The sequence below is a fragment of the Tupaia chinensis genome, unplaced genomic scaffold (genome assembly GCF_000334495.1).
Source record: "Tupaia chinensis unplaced genomic scaffold, TupChi_1.0 Scaffold000270_1, whole genome shotgun sequence".
Classification (NCBI taxonomy): domain Eukaryota; kingdom Metazoa; phylum Chordata; class Mammalia; order Scandentia; family Tupaiidae; genus Tupaia; species Tupaia belangeri.
The window spans coordinates 5,395,201-5,414,533 of record NW_006159750.1 but is presented as its reverse complement, the minus strand read 5'-3'; the positions used below and the strand labels follow the sequence as shown (position 1 = coordinate 5,414,533).

Genomic DNA, 19,333 nt, shown 5'->3' with positions numbered 1-19,333 from the left:
GCCGGGATCCAGACTGGCGCGGTGGGTCGCGGGGGTGCTGCTGTTCGCGCTCGCCGAGGCTGCGGCCGCTGCTCTGCCCCGCCGGCTGCAGAAAGCCCCCGAGTCCGATTCAAACTTCTGTCAAACTCGTAAGCGAACTTGGCAGCCGAGTCACGTGGCGTGCGCTCCCGACCCCTCCTCCCGCCCCCCTTCGCTCCCCTTTCTGCGCTCGCAGAGAGCCTTAAAGGGACCTGTGGCCCATGCCGACAGCTTGGACCGAAGGGGACTCGGGTTCTTTGCCAGGATCCTCTGGGGCGGGTTCCCACGGAAACACCACGGCCACTGCAACCCCACTGCGAGTCAGGAATCCTAGCCCGGTGCTGGGACGCACCGGTTCGCGTTGATCTTACCCTGTTCTCCGGATTCTGCTTCTCTTCGCACTGGTTTTCTCCTCTTCCATACCGTAATACTCAGACCTTAAAAGATTTTCGTAAGCCATTATTGTTGAAATGAGATTCTAAACCTTACGTTTAATATACCGCTTCCTTCCAAAATCTCACCAGCCAGTGTAGACGAAAAGGGCAGTAGAACATAACTGCTCATTTTTATGCTGTCTACAGGCAGGTATTGTTTTAATTTTTTAACAATGAAAGGCAATTGTATGTTAGCGATTTAAAAGTTATTTATCTTTTACAAATATAAACTTATTCTCCTTTAAAATGGTCACCACCATTTAAATGAGAGTGAAAAAAATTTTTTTAAATCTTTGAGGCATGGAGGGGGTGCTCAAAAATGCAGTTTGTATTGAAAAGTTGACATTGTTGTATTTTGATCGAATTGAAATTGATCTCTCATTTTAGAAAGCGTTTGCCAGGAGCCTGAGCGAACATGCGTGAATGTTGCGCATCCAGTTAACTGGAGTGTAGATGGAAGCGGTAAAAAGTTAAGAGATGTCTGAGGACAGAGTGTGAGCCGGCGAGCAGAGAGAGAAGGGCTGGCCTGGCTTCCTGTGGGCTGCCTTGTAACTATGTGCTCACCTCATCCTAGTGTTCTTAGAGCTCTCCCTAGCATTTCAGAAAGAAACTGGCTATTCTTTATACAACCCGTGTCCCCCACTAAGTGCCGTCCAAGGCAGGGAGTGGCAGCAGGAGTTAGGGAGACAACTCAGGCTGGGACCAGGTCACCCAGACTTGAAGAAAATGTCTCAAGTCAGAAATCTCAGTGGATATCCATGCAAATTTAAGCTAAAGGAAGAACAGCTGCAGCCCCAGTATAGAGGTCTTAATAAATTGTTCTGCCGTTGTAGGTTTACTTTCTATGGAACAGGGATCATTTCGTCCCACTTGCTTCATAAGGCCATCACAAGGATTAAGTCTACATACCCACCATCCAGCCTTGAATTGCATATAGAATCAAAGCCCTCTGTGCACACTCATGCAATCCCTTCCCCCACTTCCTCCTCCCAGAAATAACCACTCTCCTACCCTGAATTTTTAAAAATGTACTTATTTCATGCATGATGGAGAGCTTGTGCATGTGTAGGAAAGCAATCTAACAGAGAGCGAGAGACACACCCTCAGCAGAGTCTGGTCATACCACGGTCCCCTTTCTCCAGCACTCCAGCTCAGCAGGATCTAGGGCACCCAAGTACATGCACGTGCTTCAGGGCATTTACTTATTCTCATGCTGATGGGTATTTCGTTTTTTTCCAAATATTCACTCCTGTAATGGTGCTGCATTGAATGTGTATACATGTTCTTGTGCACATGTATCTAGGTTTCTACAAAACACTGAATTTTCAACTTTGTGTGTGTAAATGTGCTTAACCACAAATCCTGGTAAAAAAAAATGTAAAAACCTGACCCGTTATATATACTGAAACAAAAGTTACCCATAATGCTCCCATATTTTCTTTCTTTTTAAAAATTTTTCTTAGTGTGTGCACTCACCAGAGAGAAGCAAAGAGAAATGTCAAAAAGCAGCATCCACCATGCGGCACAAACTTCAATCTCTTCTCCTCTACTTCTAGAAAAAAGCAAAACTTATTTATTTTTGAAGAGTTATTTCTCACTTTCTGTCTCTCGATGTCTTTCTGGCAGCGAGTGCACACACCCTAAAGCAAAAACTTCTCTAAAATATATATATATATACTCATATAACCACTAACATCATCAAGATACACACTTCCATCATTCCATAAGTTCCCTCCTCCCTTTTGCAGTCAGTAACTAGGGAATCGCTGATTTACTCCCTGCCATTTTAAATTAGTTTTGCTTTGGGGCTGGGAGGTGGTGTGGTGGTTAAGGTGCTGGACTACCATATGGCAAACCTTGGTTCGAGTCTCATACCTGGCAGCTTGCTTTCCCTTTTTCCCTTTCTCTTTCTGTCTCTGGTCAAATTAAAAATAAGTAAATAATAATAACAACAAATAAATTTAAATAAATAACTCTTCAAAAATAAATAAATTAGTTTTGCTTTTTTCTAGAATTTCAAATAAATGGAATTATATAGTTTGTATCCTTTCCTATCTGGCTTCTTTCACTCCAAATACTGTTTTTGAGATTCATCCATATTGTTGTGCATGTTAGTAGTTTGCTCCTTTTTGTTCCTGAATGGTTTTCCATTATACAAAATATAATCCATCGCAGTTTGCTTATTCTTAACCATTCACCCCTGCAACACACACACACACACACACACACACACACACACCTCTGCATCAACACCCACACCAGTATGGCACATTTATTTGTTGTAGTCAATAAAACAACATTGACACATCCTTATCAACCAGATTCACAGCTAACATTAAGGTTCATGCTTTGTGCTGTCCAGTCTACATGTTTTGACATATGTATAATGACATGTATCCACCCTTACAGCAGCGTTCGGAGTGGATGCCCAAAACTCTCTTGTGTTCTACCTCTCCATTCCCCCCTCACCTCCCCACAACCATGATCTTACTGTGTCCATGGTTTGGCCTCATCCAGAAAGTCAAAAATGTCATCAGAATCGTATAGTATGTGACCTCTTCAGATGGGTTTCACTGGCACGGTAGTACACCTTTAAGGTTGTTCCGTGTCTTTTCATGTTGATAGCTCATTTCTTTCCCTCTTTTTGTTTTTAAAGAATTATTCATTTAATTCTATTTATGATTATCATCATTCTTTCTAATTTGCTATAGGGCATGTGCACTCACCAGAGAGAGAGAGAGAGAGAGAGAGAGAAAGTGAGAAAGCAAGCCACCAGGTCCAGGATTCAAACTGCAGATGAACATGTAAGAATCCAGCATCTTAATCACCGCACCACCTACAGGCCCTATATAGCTCATTTCTCTCAGTGCTAGATAACATTCTACTGTGGGTGTATCACAGCTTATGTATCCACTCATTTTTTTTTTAATTTGTTTTAACTTTTTTTTTTTAGAGGTTTTTGTCTTAGGGCAAGTACAATCGCTAGGGAGAGAGAGAGAGAGAGGCAGAGAAAGTGAGAGGGAGAGAGAGAAATCACCCCTGAGGGGATGGGCATGCCACAATTTCTTCTCCATTCTCCTCCTGGGATCTTGGGCAAGCACGCTCATGCACCAGGTGCAATTTTCAAGCTACTGGGTCTGGGACTTGAACTGTGGTTGGTCATGTGGGAGTCCAGGGATGTAACAGCTACAGTATCTGCTAGACCCTCCATCCATTTATTGAAGGACATGGTTGTTGCTTCCAAGTTTTGGCAATTATGTTACATAACATCCAAGTGCAGATGTTTGGGTGGATGTAAACTTTCAACTCATTTGGGTAAATACCAGGGAGAGGTTGCTGGACTGCACTGTAAGGTATACTTCATTTCCTAAGAAACCACCAAACTGTCTTCCAAATGTTGTATCATTTTGCTTTCCTACTAACATGAGAGGATGAGAGTTCCCATTGTTTCACATTCTCTCCAGCATTTGATGTTGTCAGTGTTTTGGAATTTAGACATTCTAAATACATAGTAGTATTACATTGTTTTAATTTGTAATTACCTAATGACATATTTGAGCATTTTTTCATGTTTATTTGCCATTTTTGGTCAACTGTCATAATCTTACTGCCATTTTAAAATCAGGACCTTCATTTTCTTATTGTTGAATGTTAAGAGCTCTTCTTATAGCGGCCAGCAGATGGCGTAGCAGTTACATAGCTAGACTCCCATATGGTCTACCATGGTTCAAGTCTCAGACCTAGCGGGTTGGAAATCTCACCAGGCGCATGTATACGTGCACCCAGGATCCCAGGAGAACAATGAAGGAGAAAGGATTGCAGCATGGTCATCCCCCTGGAGGATGATTTCTCTCTCTCTCTCTCCAGTGAGCTTAAACACCTTAAAGACAAAAAAAAAAAAAAAAAAAAAAAAAAAAAAATCCTTGTATAATATTCTTTTATCAGATATACTTTTTGTAAATATTTTCTCCCAGTCTGTGGCTTGTCTCTTCATTTTTTGGACAATATCTTTTGTATACCAGAAGTGTTTAATTTTTGTTTGTTTTGGTCATATGACATGCACTTGCCAGAAAAAGACACAGAGAAACAGCAAGAGGGAAAGTAAGAAACCACTCCTCAGGGGATATGGTCACAGCACAATTCCTTCTCCATTCTCCTTCTGAGCTCTTGGGCACACACACACACCTGGTGTGATTTTAATTTTTTCTTCTTTTTTTTTTTTTTAATTTTTTTAGAGAAATTTTTGCTACAGGATGCATGCACTTGCCAGAGAGACAGAATCACCTCCCAGGAGGGCATGGCCACATCCCAATCCCTTCTCCCTTCTCTTGAGATCTTGGACACATGCCCCACATGAGTTTTAAGCTGCTGGGTCCCAGACTCAAACAGTGGTCGACTACGTGGGAGTCCCGCATGGTAACCATTACACCAACTGCTGGTCCCTGCCTGGTGTGATTTTCAAGCCTCAGAGCCCAGGACTTGAATGCTGCCGACCACGTGGGTCTCCAGTATCTTAACCACTACGTCACCTGCTGGCCCCAGTAGTATTTAATTTTAATGAAGTACAATTTACCAACTTTTTCTTTTATGAGTTGTGCTTTTGGTGTTATCTAAAAAGCTGTTGTCAAACCCAAGATCATCTAGCTTTTTCTTCTGTTATCTTCTAAGAGATTTTATTGTTTTGCATTTTGTATTTATGTCTATAATCCATTTTGACTTAATTTTTGTGAAGGGCGTAAGTTTGTGTTTAGATTAATTTTTTTTAGATTCATTTTTTAAAAATTTTTATTTTTATTTTGTTATTATTATTTTATTTTTTATTTTAATTTGACCAGAGAGAGAGAAAGAGAAAGTGAGAAAGCAAGCAGCCAGATCTGGGACTTGAACTGTGGTCGGCCATGTGGGAGTCCAGTGACTTAACACACCACCTGCCGGCCCCTAGGTGATGCTGCTGCTGCTGCTGCTGCTGCTGCTGCTGGTCCTCCTCCTCGTCCTCCTCCTCCTTCTTTTTTCCTTCTCCTCCTTCTCTTTCTTCTTCTTCTGCTTCTTTTTGTATGTGGATGTCCAGTTATTTCTTTTTAAAAAAAATTTTGCCAGAAAGCGTGCACTCTTCAGAGAGAGACAGAGTGAGGGAAAGTGAGAAAGCACTTCCCGTTGGAGGGGGGCATTCTGTAATCCCTTCTCCTTGATATCTCATTTGGGGACTTTATGCACATACACACAAGTGTCTGGCATGCCTTCCAAGCTAGAGTTCAGGACTTGAACCTCCTAATTGGCCATGTGGGATCCAGCCTACCGCAACCACCAGCCACTGACTGGCCCATGCGTCCAGTTGTTTCAGCACCAGGTTGAGAAGCCTATTCTTTCTCCATTGAATTGACTGCTCCTTTCTCAAAGATTTATTGTCTATATTTTTGTAGGTCTACTGATTGATTTTTTATATTTGGCCAGCCTTGCATTTTTGGCCATGTATATATACATTCCATAGTATATATAGTTTATATATTTATATTATGCTGCTAAATTCAGTTTTGCAATATTTGTTGAGAATCTTTGCATTGATGTTCACGAGGGCTGTTGGTTCATAGTTTCCTTTTCTTGTATAGTCTTTGTTTGGTTTGGTGGTTTGACCACCTCCTAAAATAAGTTGGAAAGTGTTCACTTCTTTCATATTTTCTGGAGAGCTACTGCTTTTTTTTTTTTTTTTTAAATCTAATAAGAGGCCAACAGTAGCAAAGTGGATAAGATGCTGGACTTCCACATGGCTGGCCGTGGTTCAATCCCAGACAAGGCAGTTTGCGTTCTTGCTTTCTGTTTCTCTTTCTCTCTCTCTCTGTATCTCTCTGGTCAAAACTTAAAATAATTATAATAAAAAATAGAATTAAATAAATAATTCTTAAAAAAAAAAGTTTAAACAAAAAGCTAAAACCAGGACCAGCAGGTGGCACAGAGGTTAAGGCTCCTGGATCCCACATGGCTGGTTGCACCATTTGAGTCCTGGGCTCAATGGCTTGGAAAACATGCCAGGCACGTGTGCATGTATGTGTGCCAAAATCCAGAGAGGAAAAATGGAGGTGAAGGAATTGCAGTGTTGCCATTCCCCTGGGGGGGTGGAGGGGCGTTGATTTCTCACTTTCTCTCTGTTCTGGTGAACACACATGCCCTATAGTAAAAATAAAATAAATAAAAAGCTAAAACCATATTGTAACCAAGCCAACTGTACATTCAAGGTAACATCACTCTGGGTTTTTTTTAATCCATGAAATTATTCCATAGGAAATATTTCAGTTTCTGAAAATTCTGCCTATTAGTAGTGGCGTTTTCATCTGCAAGAGGAGATTGACTGCTTGCCAAACTGCTGTCCTATTCATGGGGAGTTTTTGTTTTGTTTCACTGTGTTTGTTTGTTGTTTCGTTTTTAATTTAGATAATCTTGGCAGACACTAAAGACTTCTTGGACTTTTGGTGAAATGACTTCTATTATCTGGAATCCTAATTCTGTAGGATTTGGATTTATAAATGATAAGGCCTAAAACATTTCAAAAATTGCTTAATCATTGGGAACCAGCAGTTAGTGTAATGGCTATGTCGCTGGACTCCCACGTAGTCAACCGCGGTTCGAGTCCCGGACCCGGTGGCTTAAAACTCACGCTGGACGCGTGTGCGTGCGTGCCCAAGATCCTGAGAGGAGAATGGAGGAGAAGGGATTGCGGTGTGACCATCCCCCTTGGGGGGTGATTTCTCGCTTTCTATCTCTATGTCTCTCTCTGTCTGTCTGGCGAGTGCACGCGCCCTATAGCGAAAAACCTCTCAAAAAAAAAAATTGCTTAATCATTATACATGCTTTGGGAGAAAATAGCTTAAGAGAAAATATTTATATAAATAAGTGGATCCTAAATAATGAAAATCATGACCATTACTGTATGAAACAATGATTTAAAGATTACCATTTTTTTCGGAACCAGAGAGACAAAGAGAGCATTCTTTTGTAAACAGAACAGTTTGAAATACTGGGATATACTGGCAATCAGCAAATACTCCTGTTTCCCCTGAAACGCAGATGGAGTAGAGCAGCATCGTAGAAAAATAAAGTTGGGGTTAATGGCAGTTGTGGGTAAGGGCCTTGAAGGATAACTCCTGGACTTTATTGACTACCTACCGTTAGGTTTTAAGCAGAAGAGGTAATATAGAATCCAACACCTGGAGTCAAACAGACTGGGTTCTTAACCTCGTTCTGTCATTTAATAGGATTTTTTCTTTTTCAAGATATTTAATTTTATTTATTTATTTATTTATTTATTTATTTTTTGTATAAAGCACATGCTCTGGTCAGAGAAAAACAGACAGAGGGAAAGTGAGAAATCACTCCCCAAGGGGATGGTCATATTGCAATCCCTCTCCTCCAGTCTTCTCTCAGGATTTTGGGCACGCATGCACAGGCGCGCATGCACAGGTGTGATTTTCAAGCTGCCAGATCCAGGGCTTGAACTGTGCAGTTGGCCGTGTCCCAACCTCTGTGCCATTTGCTGGCCCCTTTTTAAGCTTTTTTCCTTATCTACAGAATGAGATTAATGATGCTATCTCCTACAAATGGCTGCTGTAAAGGTTAAATACAATGTATGTCGACCCTGGCTCCCGAAACATAGCAAATACTAAATGTTAATCATCACCTGATTAGAGTTATGCTCAAGAATATTAATTGAGCAGCAGTGTGTAAAATGGTGTAGATGGATGTCTTCCTTCTTTTTTCCTTTTGAATTATTTATTTAATTCCATTTGTTGTTGTTGTTATTTTTTAAAGTTTGATCAGAGAGAGACAGAAAGAGAGAGAAAGGAAAAGCAAGGAAGCAAGCCACCAGGTCGAGGACTTGAACTGCAGTTGGCCATGTGGGAACCCAGCACCTTTAACCAACATGCCACCTGCTGGCCCAAATGGCTTCCTTCTTAAAACAGAACTAGAGGGACCAGCAGGTGGCATACTGAATAAGGTGCTGGACTCCCACATGGCTGACTGCCGTTCAAGTCCCAGATCTGGTGGCTTTAAACTCATGCCTGGCACATGTGCGTGCCAAAATCTCAAGAGAAGTGACTGTGGAGTGACCCTCTCTCCAGGGGGATGATTTCTCACTTTCCCTCTCATGGTCTCTCTCTGTCTCTCTCTGGTGAGCACATACACCCTATGCCAAAAATCTTTTAAAAAGAGAGAGAGAGAGAGAGAGAAGATAAAACAACCAGAGGCTTCTAAAGTTGGTGGCTCAAATATTAGAAAAAGCAGAATCTCTAGGGGGAATGACATGTCTCTGAAAGGGAATTAACAATACATAGAGGCTACTCTGACTGAAGTGGGGTAGAGAGAGCCATGACTGCATTATTGTTTTCTATGCTCCAGTGTTCGAATATACTGAACTATTTTTTTTAAGTTATGTTATTTAACTTTATTATTTCAGTTTTTTTATTTGTCTATTTTAATTTGACCAGAAAGGGAGAGAGACAGAGAGAGAAAGTGAGAAAGCAATCTACCAGGTCTAGGACATGAACCACAGTTGGCCATGTGGAAGTCCAGCACCCTTAACCACCATGCCACCTGCTGGCCCCACTGACCTATTTTTAAGCAATGAAATGCAGGCACTTTTGTTGTTTTTCATTTTGTTGTGTTGTGTTGTTATTTTACTCTACTCACTCAAGGAAGAATCAAAGTTGGCTTTTGTGGGGTAGGCTCCATGACTTGGTGGTTAAGGCACTGGGATCCCATATGGCTGACTGTGTGGTTCAAGTACTGGACCCGGTGGCTTGAGAAACACTCAGGGCATGTGTGTGTGCATGCCCAAAATCCTTAAAAGAGGAAGAAATGGAGAAGGGATTATGGCATGGCCATTCCCTATGTGTTGGGGGTGGGGGTGCTTTCTCCTCTTTCTTTCTCTCTGTCTCCCTCTAGTGAGTGCACATGCCTTCTAATGACAACAACAAAAAGGTGGCTTATGTGTGTGTATGAGAGAGAGAGAGAGAGAGAGAGAGAGAACATTAGGACAGTTATAAAAATAGAGAATGTCATTGGGGTCATCCAGTATTATCTTACATGGTGCTATAATATATGTTGTCCCACCAGCTCCACAGCAGTAATGTGCTACCCGAGAGAAGCTGGATCCCACATACTGACCATGGTTCAAATCCCATGCCTGGTTGGCCTGAAGCACATGCCATGAGCACAGTGCCCAAGATCCAATGGGCAGGAGCACTAGAGGAAGAGAATCTCAGTGTGGCTAGATGCTGAGGAGGATGCTTCTCTGTCTCTTTTTCTTACACATATGTGTGTGCATGCACTCTGTCATGAATAAAAGGGAAAAATTACTTTTTAGAAATAGATATGATAAGGGCTGGCCCCATGGCTTAGAGGTTAAGGGAGCTGGATCCCACATGGCTGACTGAGGTTCAAATCCCAGCCCCAGTGGCTTGAAGAGCATGCCAGGCATGTGTGTGTGTGTGTGTGTGTGCGCGGCGTGTGTGTGTGTGTGTGTGTGTGTGTGTGTGTGCCCCAAATCCCAACAGGAAGGAGAAATGGAAGAGAAGGGATTGCAGCGTGACCGCACTCTCACTGGGGGGATACTTTCTCTCGCTCCCTGGTGAGTGCATGTGCTCTCTGACAATAATAATAATAATTTTTTTTTAGAGGTTTTTGCTATAGGATGCGTGCGCTCGCCAGACAGAGACAGACAGAGAGATAGAAAGCGAGAAATCACCCCCCAGAGGGGATGGCCACGTCGCAATCCCTTCTCCTCCATTCTCCTCTCGGGATCTTGGGCGTGCATGCACACGCGCCCGGCATGAGTTTTAAGCCACCGGGTCTGGGACTCCAACCGCGGTCGACTACGTGGGAGTCCAGTGACATAGCCATTACGCTAACTGCTGGTCCCAGTAATAATAATTTTAAAAGGTAAGCTGTCATGGCTAGGATCTCAAACGCCTTCCCCCCCTTTTTTTAATTGTAGGATTTGTTGTTTGTTTATTCGTTTTTTGTTTTGTTTATCTACTTTTTTACCTTCTTTTTGGTATCAGCACCAAGTACCAACATATTACATTTTATTTCATTCGGTACTCAGAATTTATAACATTAAAATAAAAATCAGTGAAACTGCTGAGAATTCTCAAGCCTTCAAGCAAACCTCCTCTTCTATTGTTGCTTCTAATCTGCTTAAACCAGAAAGTCAGATGAATTAGTTAAGACACTTTGACTACAGACACCCAATTTGAACAAGCTTAAAAGGTAATTTATTGCCTCCTGTAACTGAAAAGCTCAAGAATTTTAGTCATGGCTGGTTCCAGGATCTCAAACTATTAATATAACATCAGAACTGAATTCTCTCTGCCTCTTTCTTCCTGTTTTTCCCTATGTGACTCCCTGTGTTTCTCTCTCTTTCTGTCTCTGTCTCTATTTCTATCTGTCTTTCTGCTTTCCTCTACATTGGCTTCATTTTTCAGCAGCATCTACCCTCATGGTAGCTCATGCCAGGACTGGCTTACTTTTTTTTTTTTTTTTTTGGAGAGGTTTTTGCAATAGGGCGTGTGCGCTTGCCAGACAGACAGAGAGATACAGAGAGACAGAAAGCGAGAAATCACCCCCTAGGGGGGATGGCCATGCCACAATCCCTTCTCCATTCTCCTCTCGGGATCTTGGGCACTCACACACATGCGCCCGGTGTTGAGTTTTAAGCCACCGGGTCTGGGATGCAAACCGCAGTCAACTACATGGGAGTCCAGCGACATAGCCATTACGCTAACTGCTGGTCCCTTACATCTTTATTTTTTAAAGTTTATTTCCAGAGAGCAAGACAGAGACAGAGACAGAGAACATACCCCCGAAAGAGTCTTGATGCCACCATCTACCTCTAGGCTTTAGCCAGCCTGGCAAGTGTGTGCCTAGCATACTCAAGGAGGTCTCTGGACATGAACTGAGAACCTTCCCATGGAGGATTGCCTTGCAGAGAGACATGTTTTACCACTGTGCCACTGTTCCTGCCTTACATCTTAACAACCTAGCCTTTCCGCATGACCCATGCAAGGGTCCATACAGCGTTGCTCTGGCTTCTTGTTATAACTTAAAGGGAGGGACCAGTTGGCCTAATGGCTATGTTGCTGGACTCCCATGTAGTCAACCACAGTTTGAGTCCCGGACCCAGTGGCTTAAACTCACGCTGGGTGTGTGTGTGTGCATCCCCAAGATCCCGAGAGGAGAATGGAGGAGAAGGGATTGCAGCATGGCCATCCCCCCGGGGGCGATTTCTCTTTCTGTCTCTCTGTCTCTCTCTGTTTTTCTGGCGAGCGCACGCACACACACACGCCCAGCGTGTCTCTCTGCAAGGCAATCCTCCATGGGAAGGTTCTGATGTTATATTAATAGTTTGAGATCCTGGAACCAGCCATGACTAAAATTCTTGAGCTTTTCAGCTGAATCGGCCTTGGATTCAGTAACCACTAGGAGACATGGCTCCTGGAAGGCTGCCTGGATCTGGTTAGTGAAGGTTCCAGGAGTGAAGTGACCAGCAATAGGAGTGGCTGCAGTAGCAGCAGCAAACTTCAGTACAGCCCCCTGTCCAGTGTTTCAAGAAGATATGACCCTGGTGTCAGCAGGATTTTCAATGACAAGAATGAAAGCTGCCAACAGAAGCTTCTCCCAGGTCCTCTTCAGATTTCTAATGTAATTGTCATCACTTTTTCTTTTGTAGATGTACTGTTCCATTTGGAAGTCAAGGTTGGTGCCACCTAAGTGGGTTCCTGCTGCAAGGAATTTGAGGACATTCTCCTCCTTCATTTTCAGGACACCAAGGGCTCTAGACACTATGAAAGTTTCCCTTTAAGTTATTTATTTTTTATTTTTGGAGAGGTGTGTGCATGCCCAAGATCCCGAGAGGAGAATGGAGGAGAAGGAATTGCAGCATGACTATCCTCTCTCAGAGGGTGATTTCTCACTTTCCCTTTCTCCTCTGTGTCTCTGGCGAGTGCATGCACCATATAGCAAAAACTAAAAAACAAACAAAAAAATTAAAAAGAACACAGTTCAGTCAAGTTCTTTGCCATTTTATAAGGACTGTCTTTCCATCCAGTTTCCAAAAACATGTTCCTCATTTTTTTTTTTTTAGAGGTTTTCGCTATAGGGTGCGTGGGCTCGCCAGGCAGAGAGAGACATAGAGACAGAAAGCGAGAAATCACCCACCAGGGGGGATGGCCACGCCGCAATCCCTTCTCCTCCATTCTCCTCTCGGGATCTTGGGCACGCACGCACACGCGCCCGGCGTGAGTTCTAAGCCACCAGGTCCGGGACGCAAACCGTGGTCGACTACGTGGGAGTCCAGCGATCTAGCCATTATGCTAACTGCTGGTTCCCAATGTTCCCCATTTCTGAGACTTCACCAGAATTTCTGTTTAAGTCCATATTTCTAGCATGTACCTCAAAACTCTTCCAGCTTCTATATATTTATGGAGAAAAAGAGAAGAAAAAAATTATAATAAGAAATTGGCTCCCATGGTTTTGGAGGTTGACAAGTCCCAAGATCCTCAGTCAACAAACGAGACCCAGGAGAGTCAATGTATTGCTCCAGTCTGAGTCCAAAAGCCAGAGACTCGGGACAGCCAGTGGTGTAAGCTTATGTCTAAAAGCTGGTAGGCTTGAGACCCAAGAAAAGCTGATGCTTCAGGCAAAGTATGAAGGCCAGCAAAGTCCAATGAGCCAGCTTAAAAGTCAGGAAGAAGATTTCCCTCTTACTAAGACTTTTATTTACTTTAGTCTTTTACTGACCAGCTGAGGCCCATCCACATTAGGAGGGGCGATCGTCCTCCTTCTCCTCCTTCTTCGCTACAGGGTGCTTGTGTTTGCCGGAGAGAAATAGAGAAATAGAGAGGAAGAGAGAGAAACAGAGAGACAACCCCCCCAGGGGGAATGACCATGTCACATTCCCTTCTCTTCCACTCTCCTCTTGAGATTTTGGGGCACACGTGCATACACACACACGTAATGTTCTTGAGGACTCAAACCATGCAGTCAGCCATGTGAAATCCAGTCACCTTAACCACCAAGCCACCTGGCTGACTCCAAAAGGGGACTCTTCAGAGGGTCTACTAATTCAAATATTAATCTGATCCAGAAACATCTTCGCAGACACACCCAGAATAACATTTGATCAAATATCTGGGCACTTTGTGGCCCAGTCCAGTTGACAAAAAATTAAGTATGTATAGACTGCATTTTTTCATGCCTCTGACACCTCTAATATAAGAGACTACTGGAATACATGGCTAAAGGAGGGTGGGGATGGTTTCTAACACACGCCGAGGAGAATCAGACATTCCCACCTTGCAGCTCCTGCTAGATCCTGCTGGTCTTTATGATAATTGGGACTCCTGGATTCTGGTGACTAAGGATCACCATCTGGGGGGCCGAGCAGGGTGATATTATTCACATAATTATCAATGAGCCCCAGCTCTGACCACTTGCCAGCCCAGAGCTGCAAAGAGTGTCTTAGTAATGTACCTCTAACCCAAACATTTTGATAAATCGTGTCTTCTGGGTCTTTCGCTGAAACCACTGACTGTCATTCGTCCCAAGGACATAAGCTTGAACACTATAATCCCAAATGTTGAAATCCTAAATTCAAAATCCCAAAAGTCTAAAAGCCTAACTTTTAATTCCCAAAAATAAAAATCCTGAAAGATTAAGATTCTGAATGTTGAGGGACAGGCCGGTGGTGTGGTAGTTAAGGCCCTGGATATTCCCACGTGGCCAACCATGGGTCAAGTCTCAGACTTAGTGGGTTGCTTTCTTACTTTCTCTCTCTCTGTGTTTGGTTAAATTAAAATGAATGAGTAAATAAAATAAAATAAATAATTCTTTAAAAAAAGATTCTGAATGTTGAAATCCTGAAAGCCAAAAGTCACACCCCTCACCTCCCAAAACACAATTCTCATGGGAAAAAAAGGCCCCAATGTGGGCAGGCACGACCAATCAACCAGGGGCCTGCAAAGAACAAATACAGAATGTGAAGTGGTCTCCTTCTGGAGAAGGACAGACTTTCCCTTTGTTTCCTTTGACATCAGAAGTCTTTGGACTCCAGAATTTACCAGTTGGCCCCAGGTCCTCATAATTTTAGCCTTGAACTAAGAGTTAAACCATCAGCTCTCCTGGTTCTAATTGTGCATTATTGGTTACAATATGTTGTGTTTCTCACCTTCATATCATTTTCAGTACTGGAGGTGTAAATTATGCAGATTCTTAGAAAGTCCTAATTTGTTTTATGCATTTATTTTCTTTTTTCTTTTCTTTCTCTCTCTTTTTTTTTTTTTTTTTTTTTTTTTTTTTTTTAAATTTTTTTTTTTTTTTTTTGCTTTCCTTTTTTTTTTTTTTTTTTTTTTGCAAATTTGACTCAGTTCTTTGGCTGACTGCATATTTGGTGATAACCCATCACAATTTTGACTGATTTAATTGACAGGTTGTCCATCACAGTATTTTAGATGACTGTAGTTATAAAGTTGGGTGCACACGATCCCCAACCATAGTGGTATGCATTTATACATTTCACTTTTTTTTTTAACCTTTTTGTTTATTTTTTTTTTGGAGAGGTTTTTGCTACAGGGCGCGTGCGCTAGCCAGACAGAGAGAGATAGACAGACAGAAAGTGAGAAATCACCCCCCCAGGGAGGATGGCCACGCCGCAATCCCTTCTCCTCCGTTCTCCTCTCGGGATCTTGGGCATGCATGCACACGTGCCCTGCGTGAGTTTTAAGCCACTGGGTCTGGGACGCAAACCGTGGTCGACTACATGGGAGTCCAGCGACATAGCCATTATGCTAACTGCTGGTCCCTGACATTTCACTTTTTGATCTATGTCTTTCTTTAGAGAGAGAGAGATTTTTTGCTATAGGGCGTGTGCATTTGCCGGAGACACAGAGACAGACAGAGAGACAGAAATCACCCCCCAGGGGGAATGGCCATGCCGCAGTCCCTTCTCCATTCTCCTCTAGGGATTTTGGGGATGCACACACATGTGCCTGGTGTGAGTTTTAAGTCGCTGGCTCTGGGACTCGAACCACAGTTGACTATGTGGGAGTCCAGTGACATAACCATTATGCCGTCTGCTGGGCCCTTGTCCTATGTCTTTATGAATACAGTTTGTCAGCTCATAATTGCCCGTGTAGCTATCATTAGTGTACTCAAGTATTTATACTTGCTAAAATCTGTATATGTTATTACTGCCTATTTCATTGCATAAAGTTGCCTGTGAAGTGTTCTGTTGTGCCTTTATATTTCTCTAATAAATTTTCTATTGAAAATGTAAATAAACTGGACACAGTAGCATGCACCTGTAGTCCCAGCTACTTGAGAGGCTAAGGCAGAAGAATCATGCGTTCGGGGCCAACACTGGGCAACATGGTGAGATCTTGTCTCTAAAAGGAAAAAAAGTAAATAAATATCTTTTAAATAATATTTTAAAATTATTTTTCCCAGAACTATATATTTTGGATCTTGACTTTTCAGGGTTTCAGCATTTAGTAGTATGGCTCAAATTCTCTTGAAACATAATCCTCTGTTCAGTCCTCTGACCTCACAATAATACAGATTTTAGCATACCTACTTCTCCCCGGCCTTTTTTTTTCTTTCTTTTTTTCTTTTTCTTTTTTTTTTTTTTTTATGTAAGAGGGCATGTGTACTCAACAGAAAGAAAGCACCCCAAAATTGGGTGTGTTGGGGCAGGTGGTGCTGGACTCCCACATAGCCAACCATGGTTTGAGTCTTAGACCTGTAGGCTTGCTTTCCTACTTTCCCTTTCTCTCTCTCTGTCTCTCTCTAGTCAAGTCAAACAAATAATAATGATGATAGCGATTAGCAGGTGGTGTGGTGGTTAAGACGCTGGACACTCCCACATGGCTGACCACAGTTTGAGTCCCGCACCTGCTGGCTTGCTATCTCACTTTCTCTCTCTGTGTGTTCTCTCTCTGATCAAAATTTTAAAAAATGAATGAGTAAATAAAATTTTAAAAGTGATGATAAGTGAAATAAAATAATTCTTTAAAAAGTCGGGTATGTTCATTCACAATCCTTTCTCTATTGTGTTGTGATCTTGGCCATGTACATACAAGTCCTTCCCAGTTGGTTTTCAATTCGTAGGGCCTGAAATTCAAACTTTGGTCTTGGTGTAGGATCTAGCTCCTTTAACTACTAGGCTATAGGGTCACCTTCTGCAAGTCTGTTTTCATTCTTCAATCACATGATAGGGCAACTCAGACATTTCTATTTTGTTCAGTATGGTCATCACTTTCTCCAGGTTTCTAAAAATCCCCCAGAGTCCTTAAGTCAAGATGAGTACCAAGTACATAAATCTTTCTGTTGTTGTTAAACTTGCCAGACATGCATGCGCTCACCAGAGACAGGGGGAGGGAGAAAGCACATTCCCCCAGCTGGGTACGATCACGCTAGTTCCTTTTCCATTTCTCCATCCTGTCTGGACTTTGGGCACACAAAAGCATATGCCTGGCATGTTTTTCAAGCTGCTGGGGCCAGAACTTTTTCTCTCTATCTCACTAGAAAGAGAGATAGAGAGACAGAAAGTGAGAAATCACTCCCCGGGGGGAGGGGGGATGGCCACGCCACAATCCCTTCTCCTCCATTCTCCTTGGATCTTGGGCACACACACACATGCACCCAGTGTGAGTTTAAACCACCAGGTCTGAGACTCAAATTGCAGTCAACTACACGGGAGTCCAGCGACATAGCCATTATACCATCTGCTGGTCCCAGGGGCCAGAATTTGAACTGTGTGGTCAGCTATGTGGGATCCAGCTCTCTCAACCACCAGACCATATGGCTGGCTCAATAAATCTTGATCATCCAGTTTTGTATTACAGTCTTCTTGATCAAGCAACCTCAAAATTCAATCCTGGAGTACTTCCTTGGCTTCTGTCTGCATATGCTAATTCTATTTTATTTTTAAAGTTTTTGCCATAGGGTGCATGTGTTCACCAGACAGAGAGAGACAATGAGAGGGAAAATGAGAAATCTCCCCAAGGGAGATGGCCATGCCACAATCCCTTCTCCTTCGTTCTTCTCCTGGGATTCTGGGCATGCATGCAGTTTCAAGTCACCGGGTCTGGGATCGAACTGTGGTCAACCGTGTGGGAGTCCAGCACCTTAACATCGTACCATCTGCTGGCTTCATATGCTAATTCTTACTGCTTCTTTATATATAATCTTTCCTCTTTTATCAGGCCCAGCATGTTCCCAGCTGGGTTATGGTAGTATTTAACTTTAGCTATCAGGGCCAGTTGGTGACATGTTAAGGCAGCTGGATCCCATGTGGCCAACTGCATGGTTCCAGTCTGGACCAGGTGGCTTGAGAAACATGCCAGGCAATGTGCATGAATGCCCAAAATTCTGAAAGGAGGGAGAGATGGAGAAGGGATTGTGGCATGAACGTCTCCCATTAGGGATACATCCTCACTCTCTCTCTCTCAGATGAGCACATACACAATCTGGCAAATCAAAACCAAAAACAAAAGTAACCTTAGCTACTGGTCTAGTGGCCAGGAAAGGAGGAAGGGGTGCCACCAGCGTTTCCTCGGGAGTGGCTTTGCAGCATCTATCAGTATGGGGGAAGTACTAGCTACCAAATAGAGACGACGCAGGCAAACTTTGAAAGTACATAGGTATCTGCAAGGCAAACATCTTGAGGATGTCCACCCAGATGTTCCATCCCTTGTTTCAGGACTGCAGGTTTTCCCAACCAGGGCCTTGACCTTCTTTGGCTACACATGTAGATGTCTCTGGAATTCTGTGATACTTAACTATCATGTCCTGAGTTCGTGGCTCAAGTGTCAGCTCTTCCATTGCAGGAGATGAAAGTTCTTTTGTAAGCTATTAACGAGGCCCTCTGTTCTTCACACTTGGCCATTAAACAGGGAGACCTGGGACCAGCAGATGGCATAATGGTTACGTCCCTGGACACCCGCATGGCTGATCATGGTTTGAGCCCTGAATCTGAGGCTTCAGATTCACACTGGGTGTATGTGCATGTGTGCCTAAAATCCCAAGAGAAGAGTGGAAGACAAGGGATTGCAGCATGGCCACCTTCCCTGGGGAGTGACTTCTTGCTTTCTGTCTCTCTGTCTCTTCGGCGACTACGTGCACCTTACAGGAAAAAATCTCTCTCTCTTTCAAAAAAAAAAAAAAAAAAAAAAAAAAGAACAAACAAGAGAGAACCTTTCTCCCTTTCTTTCTTTCTCATTATCCCCTTCAATACAACTTAGCATTAACAGACAACTCCACTGTTTGTACTGTTTGTTCTCTTTCTTCTTTCTTTTTTGAGAGGTTTTTGACTTAGGGTGTGTGTACTCACCGGAAAGAAAGACAGACAGTGAGAGGGAAAGTGAGAAGTCACCCCCAGGGGTGATGGTCATGCTGCAATCCCTTCTCTTCTATTCTCCTGGGGTCTTGGGCATGCATGTACACTTGCCTGGAGTGATTTTCAAGCCACTGGTGCAGAACTTGAACCATGATTGGCTATGTAACTGCACTATTCCTATATGCATTGTTCCTCCATTTATTTCAAATGCCCTAAAATTGTACCGCATGGGCTTTCCCCTCCCCTGAGATATTTTCTCGGTTCATTGATGAACTGGTTGCTACTACCACTCCCACCCTCCAGCCCCCTATGCTGTGATTCTCCTGCCTCAGCCTGTCTGTAGCTGTGTGAGCTCAGCTTTTTAAGGTGGGCCAGGAATCAAACCAGGACTCCCACGTGACCTGAGCAGCACATGCTATTGTGGCTGGACCTGTCATTTCATTTTATTATTTATTTATTTATTAATATTTATTTATTTATTTATCCATTCGTTTATTTT

At 42.9% G+C, this 19,333-nt stretch overlaps 1 long non-coding RNA gene across 1 annotated transcript; it reads right to left on the bottom strand.

Moving 5' to 3' along the window:
• Positions 1 to 6: 6 nt before the first annotated feature.
• LOC114007973 (uncharacterized) lies at positions 7 to 2,001 on the bottom strand. Its single transcript, XR_003549542.1, has 3 exons — positions 1,929 to 2,001; positions 390 to 455; positions 7 to 85 (listed from the first exon to the last, which is right to left on the bottom strand). It is a non-coding gene; the product is annotated as an uncharacterized LOC114007973 (long non-coding RNA).
• Positions 2,002 to 19,333: the final 17,332 nt, after the last annotated feature.